This window comes from Anabrus simplex, chromosome X (genome assembly GCF_040414725.1).
Source record: "Anabrus simplex isolate iqAnaSimp1 chromosome X, ASM4041472v1, whole genome shotgun sequence".
Classification (NCBI taxonomy): domain Eukaryota; kingdom Metazoa; phylum Arthropoda; class Insecta; order Orthoptera; family Tettigoniidae; genus Anabrus; species Anabrus simplex.
In genome coordinates, this window is record NC_090279.1 from 127,474,301 (window position 1) to 127,481,387 (window position 7,087).

The 7,087-nt window shown below is 41.5% G+C and overlaps 2 non-coding genes across 2 annotated transcripts; both read right to left on the bottom strand.

Moving 5' to 3' along the window:
* Window positions 1-4,977: 4,977 nt before the first annotated feature.
* TRNAA-CGC (transfer RNA alanine (anticodon CGC)) lies at window positions 4,978-5,054 on the bottom strand. Its single transcript has one exon. It is a non-coding gene; the product is annotated as a tRNA-Ala (tRNA).
* Window positions 5,055-5,274: 220 nt separating this feature from the next.
* TRNAA-CGC (transfer RNA alanine (anticodon CGC)) lies at window positions 5,275-5,351 on the bottom strand. The gene has a single exon. It is a non-coding gene; the product is annotated as a tRNA-Ala (tRNA).
* Between the last annotated feature and the right edge of the window lie 1,736 nt (window positions 5,352-7,087).

A 7,087-nucleotide genomic window follows, 5' to 3' on the forward strand; every position in this document is an offset into this window, starting at 1 on the left:
TCTGTGGCTGGTAGATGAAACCAACGCTTAGGATTAGATAATAATCTAATTTCTTTCACTCTGTTAGTGACGAACACTCCCCAAGCTCCCTCTCTCCTTATCCAACATAGCACAGAAGAAGAGTCACTCCAATAGTACTCCGGGATGTCCGTCAAATTCAAACTTTCTTTCACAGAAAAAGCGAGACGTGAGCCTATAGTGCAGGCTAATAACTCCAGTCTCGGTATCGTTATTTTCTTTAAGGGGGCTACCCTTGATTTTGCTGCGACCAGTCGCACATCAAACTCTTTTCCATTGAAAGATCTTAAAAAAATAACGGCTGCATAAGCCACTTGACTGGCATCACAAAATACATGCATACTCCATGACGATTTGTCCTCACAACTAGAAAATCTTCTAGGCATTTTAATTTCAGTAACAAAGGGCAACTCCTTCAACCACTTATTGAATTTGATTTGGGTGTCTTCACTTAACGGACTATCCCAACTTACTTTCTCTCTCCAACTTTCCTGTAGTAAAACCTTAGGTACAATGGAAACCGGACACGTAAAACCAATTGGGTCAAAAATACTTTGAGTCATTGACAAAACTGTCCTCCTTGTGAGAACATCAGAGTCATTCAACTTCACCACTTTACATGACAAACATCAGCTACGGGGTCCCACAACAAACCCTAAACAGGTGTCACTTTAGGTACTTCATCATCCAGAGTCAACCTGGTGTACTCCCACCCTCTTAGGTCAAATTTTCCTTGCAACAATAGCTCCTTCGACTCATCCACAAATTGTTTAAGTTCTTCTTCTGTGTTCACGGAAGTGACGCAGTTGTCCACATACAGCGATGTTGTCAGTTTATCTGCGGTTTCACGGAAGCATGAACTGTTTTTAAATGAAGATCCAATACCGCTACAAGTAGCAACGGGCTGCAGTTAACTCCAAAAACAACCCGTTTGTGGTGGTATATTTTGAGAGTTCCCTCAGCAAAATTCTCCCACCACAGGAATTTCAAAAAGTTTCGATCCCTTTCAGCGACTGCGATTTGAAGAAATGCCTTCTTTATTTCTGAGATCACGCCAATCATGTTTAAACGGAACCGGTTCAAAATAGATGGAATTACTTCTAATAGATTAGGTCCCTTCTCCAGACAGTCGTTGAGTGAAAGTCCTCCTTTCGATTTACATGAAGCATCAAACACCGGCCTCACTGCTGTAGTCGATTCTTCCTTAAAAACTCCTCGGGTGCGGTAAAAAGTACCCAGCATCATGAGAGCTTTCTTGGCCAACTTCTTCAATTATCCCTTCATCTTGCCAGTCATGGAGCACCTGCTGGTACTTCTCAAAATTTTCTTCCTTGATTAAGCGGTGTGTTGCAGAAACCAGTCTTTTTAATGCAACATCCTTGTTGTCTGACAATAGCTGCTGATCTTCTTTCCATGGAAGCGCGACTTTATATCGTCCTTCCTCATGTATCTTAACATTTTCTTGGAAATGTTTCAATGTTGCCATTTCAATCTCCTACGACAACGTCTCGGACGGATCACAAATTCCTATGCTTTCCAAGTTCCATAGTTCACCCAAAGAAGCCGTTCTCACAAACAGAGAGTTCACCATAGACACTGCGTTAGAGTTCTCAGTTGTCTTCCAGAGCTGTCCCATCACTGTCCAACCAAATGTGGTCCTAACAGCAACCAAACCAGACCTCAAATTGATTGTTTCCCCGGTCAATAAACTTCCCACGATGTCTGCACCAATGAGTAACTCAATCTCCGATGGCTCTGGACCATAATCAGAGAGCCAAATTTTCTTTCCTCTGATCTCATCCATCCAAGGACCCCCTTTTAAACGTGGGATTGTACCACAAATTACTTTTTGTCCCAGCACCTTAATGGTTTGAGAAATTGAATGACGTAGGTTGACAATAGCTCTCCTATACAGGTTATGATCGTTTGCACCGATTGAAGCATCCCCAAAAAGCTTGTGTTCCGCGGCAGTTTTCTGCAATAGATAGGATCTCTGCGAGCCTGTATCCAGCAATGCCCGTACAGTTATTTCTTTCCCTTGATGATTTAACCTAACTACAAGAGTTTGTAACAGTACTTCCGAAACATCACTGGTTTGGGTGTTAAGGGTTAGAGTTGGGCCACCTGACAACTTTGAACCCCATTCTTGGTTCTTCTCATCACCCTTATAACCCCTTTTATTTACATCTAATTTGGGACACATAATAGCCTCATGTTTATCACTGTACACGAGACATTTTAGTTTCGTAATGCAATTAGCAGCCGTATGTCCCACCTTCAGACATGAAGAACAAGCTTTATTCTCTGACAACCTTTTATGTTTATCCCTTCAGTTCAATTCTTGAGCCAGATGACACCATTTGCTGTCATGCGATTTATTACAGAAGACACACTCCTAATTGTTTCCTTTTCCAGCGAAAAGTACACTAGCAGTAGCTAAACCTTGCTCCCCCCGCTCCCGTTCTTTAATCTTAGCACTCCTCGATTTATTCGATAGTCCAAAACCAGCTTGAGCGAATGTAATTCTCTCTTCACTCTCTACTTCACCCTTCAGAAAACCAAGTAACGCGGTCAGTTTGTCAGCATGTCCATTATCCTGATCCGTTTTAGTCGTTGATGAACTCATCCAGACACGTAATACTTCCTCAGGCAAGCAAGATTCTACTAACGGAAAGAGCATTGAGCCATACTTATCTCGAGTAACGCCTATTGATTCTAAAGCTCTCAGCTGTGTTTCTAACTTGTCGTATAAGCTAGCAAGCATAGGCTTCTCCCTTGTCTGAGAAACATTTTTACTACAAGACTTTTGAGCTCCCTGACATAGAATTCTGTCAATAAATCTTCTCTTCCAAACCTACCCTTAAGGGATTCTACAGCCTTAGAGTAATTTTCAGCAGTGGGGGGGGGGGGGAACTGGTAACTAAATCTCTAGCTCGGCTATCAACCTTCGTGGACTGGATTAGGTATTGAAATTTATCTTCATCCTCAATTTCAGAGTCCTCATGGATGCGCCGAAATTGTCCCCAAAATTCCAACCAATTCCTAAACTCCCCATCGAATTTCACGAGTTCTATCTTGGCTAATTTCAGTTGCCTTTTGTTTTTACTCTCAGCTGATACAGTAGATGTACCTGATACTACTTCCAACACATTGGCATTGTTAGCTTGTAACCACAGGGCATATTTTTGTCTTGCATCATCTAATTTGTCTCTAAAACTGTCTATAGATTCGTACTCACGGTCATACTCGTCGTCTCCTTCTCTGCCAGCAACAAATCTAACACTTTTTCGTCCAACGGTGCCAGTTCCTTTCCTAACCTTTCCAATTTATTTATCAAGGATTGCAACGTGTCTTCATGAATGCCGTCTTGTATTTCTTGACTTAAATTTTGCAAGAGCAAATTGTACGTTTTCGTAAAAGTCGCTCTAACCGGCCTCCGAGCTTTCGTTAACTTCTCCATTTCAACACAATCTACAAGTTGTGTAAAAAATACGTATCCTGGCAGGGTCGCCACAATTTTGTTAGGGACCTATGCCTACCCGGTATAGGTATAACCAGTTGATCACATAGTAAACACTCACAACTGCTATAAAATAAACACTATATTACGAAAATACAATTTCACACATTACAGTCCGTCGGCCTTCCTTTTTGTTTTCAAAGATCACCATAACAACAGCCAAACACTCATAGTGTAAACATGATAATAAGACCCACCTGTGTCAGTGCGACGTAGAGCCACTAGCAGGAAAAAGATGAAGAGGATTTGGCCTTTGTTATTGCCACTGTTGCTTCTTGTTACGATTTTGAAATGTAGTTTTATTAGGTATATTTCCTTCCCTCGTCCTGCTCATTGCTTCAAAAACAAACCACTTTGAAGTATAAATTTTGCCCGTTACCGCCCCCATCTTCCGACTTTTCTGAACTTTTTGCAATCCTCGACTTACTGGGAGCGGATGGATGCTAGTTTTCACGCGGGAACATTTATTGAGAATTTCGAGTTCGTGGAAACTGTCGGCTTTCTTCGCTTTATCTCTGTATTCCTTTGATGAGACATCCCACGAACAAGGACTTTCTAATTATATCATTAGTTAAGTCCATTTGGAATCTATGTTCGTCTTCGTATATGTGCATTATATCACTGAACAACTCAAATAAGCTGTTAGACTAAATGCTCACCGCAATTACTATTTCAATGTTGGCAACGTGTGTATTCAACAGACTGGAAAGTGTACCTTAACGCCATCTACAAGTGCGCAGTGGAAATTGTAGTGTGTTTGAACGATAATAGACAGAGGGCGCACGGCTCGCTAGACTGACTGCTGCTGCGCTGGGCGTTCGCAAACGGCTGTCTGCCATTTCAACTTACTGGAGAAAGACGCTCTGTAATGTCTCCGACATCATCTTGCTATTGGCTTTACGTCGCACAGACACATATAGGTCTTATGGCGACGATAGGAGATGAAAGGGCTAGGACTGGGAAGGAAGCGGCCGTGGCCTTAATTAAGGTACAGCCCCAGCATTTGCATGGTGTGAAAATAGGAAACCTAGGAAAACCATCTTCAGGACCGCCGACAGTGGGGTTCGAAACACTATCTACCGAATACTGGATACAGGCCGCACTTAAGCGACTGCAGCTATCGAGCTCGGTATATCATCTTCGAAGATGAAACTTGTTATAACGGGTATTGGATAAAATAATCGGATGCATCCCTGTCAGGGATCGGCGATAGTAAATAAGTACCGCAGAGTTGTTTAAAAGGAAACGGTGTAGTGTTCATCTGAATATTGTATTAGTTTAAATGTAGTGTTAATTTCAGGTGTGTTACATGTTTGTCCGGGTTTTTAGTATGACGTACCAACAACTAAACTTATCGAAACAGACTTTCAACGTATTAGGTCGTGTTACGTACATGCAGTACGTGTTAAAGAGATGTTAAGTACAGAACAAAAATGGCCAGCCGGACACCAGTGGGATCCGAACCCACAACCTCCCGATTGCGCGTCGGTTGCTCTACCAATTGAGCTATGGTGGCCTAGGCCATCTTTGTTCCTTTTGAAAGGATCTGAGCTACAGGTCTGGCACTGCTGCTAGCACACTGTAGAGTGCGTTTAAGTCATCCGTTGTGGGGCTTGTCAATGAATATTGAATTTTCACGACCGCATTGTAATCGAAACAGACTTTCAACGTATTAGGTCGTGTTACGTACATGTAGTACGTGTTGAAGAGATGTTAAGTACAGAACAAAAATGGCCAGCCGGACACCAGTGGGATCCGAACCCACAACCTCCCGATTGCGCGTCGGTTGCTCTACCAATTGAGCTATGGTGGCCTAGGCCAACTTGGGCGATGAAGCGGGGGCACAGATTGCACGCAATGTTTAATTATTCTTTTCGTTGCTATGGTAATCAAATGTGGTAGTTACTGTTGAAAATGGACGTCGCTGTGGACCTGACAGAGTTCACAATCTCTTTCCGACAACTGGTGATCTCAATTAAGGTACGTCCAGTGTCGGTATAAATGTTCCTTTTTTCCATATCCTTCTTTATGTGCGTGTATGAAATAATTTTCCAGCATTTATTTTCCCTGGACCAGTATGTACCGCTACCTCTGAACCATTTAAATATATCATTATTCAAAGCGATTGGTCTCTGAACAAGCAAAGGTTAGAAGCCGCGAAGTGGCTTTACCCTTCTAATTTTTATTAATATTCAACCATAAGTCGCGCGGCTTTAGGCCTCTATTTCTTATTCGTATTAAGGCATAAGTGGCGCATTCTATGCTACGTCCGACCTATTTCAACATGTTCTTATTTCTCTTTGGTGTTCATATATAATCATGGCTGGCGGTGGCACAAATGGACTCTACTATTGCCCGAAGATTTGCCCTATGAAACGTCACTCCTATAATTCAAGACAACGAGATATTGTTATTCTTATTTACTTCATTTGCTTATTCTTTTACATTGCCTCATTCCCTTAGGTCTCTTTATCCCGCGTAAGTTGGTCATAACTTCTCGCTGTCTTGAATTATGGGAACGATATTTCATTGGCGTAATCTTCAACCAATGGCAGAGTCCATTCGCCCACCGTCAGCCATGATTAGGCTACTGTGTTACTTATCCTGGCGAGACATCTCGGGAGTTATACAACACAGCGAAACAAAAATTAAAATTATATACTACATATTGTAATTTCTTTCTGAAACAACCATCCGCATTTCTTCAACTGCGTAGCTCTTCAGAAAAAAAATCCTCATTCCACTAAATTCAGATACGGTACCGATATACGTTATATTGTTACTATTTACACACGACTTGCCGGCACTTGCAACGCAAAGGCTGGGAGTTTTCAAAAAGCAAGCTAGTTATATGCGTATACATTATTTATGCTTCATTAAAAAATTAAAAACATTAAATATTAAAAATATGTAGAATGCTGAAACTGAGAAGGGTTAGTAATAAGTTCTTGCCGATCTCAACTGAGATTATACATTTCGCAAAAGTAATTTATTGAACTTGAACATTACCGACAATATGGTAGAGGTTATGGACACAGTGTAAAATGAGAGAAATAACACATCCTCAATGAAGACAATCCGTAACGCACTTAACGGAATGAGCTGTACAACTGGCTAATCCGCGCCTTACACAACAACATACCATCCACTTCGAAACAAAACCGTATATTTGATTTGTAACAGTCAGTAGAACATGCTGAATTTAGGAAAGGATGTATTACTAGTGACAACTACAGAGTATACGACACTTACTGAAAAGAGCACTGGCGGCACTGGGTGCAATGTGTCGCTATGTCTGGCTCAAAGGATTTATAAGCGAGAAGGAACATCTCCGGGTGAGAAAAAAAAAGGATACGAAAGCAGGTCCATAAGTCTTAACGTATGTGGACAGCCATGGAAGGAGGGATCAACTCACTGAACTTTACGATCCAATTCTTCGTATACTAACGGAAATAAAATCGTAGGTACGGTTTTTAATACATATATAGGCTACATGCATTATCATTGTAGTCCGTTATGCCTTTCAGCGTTTAGTCCACAAGCCTCTAT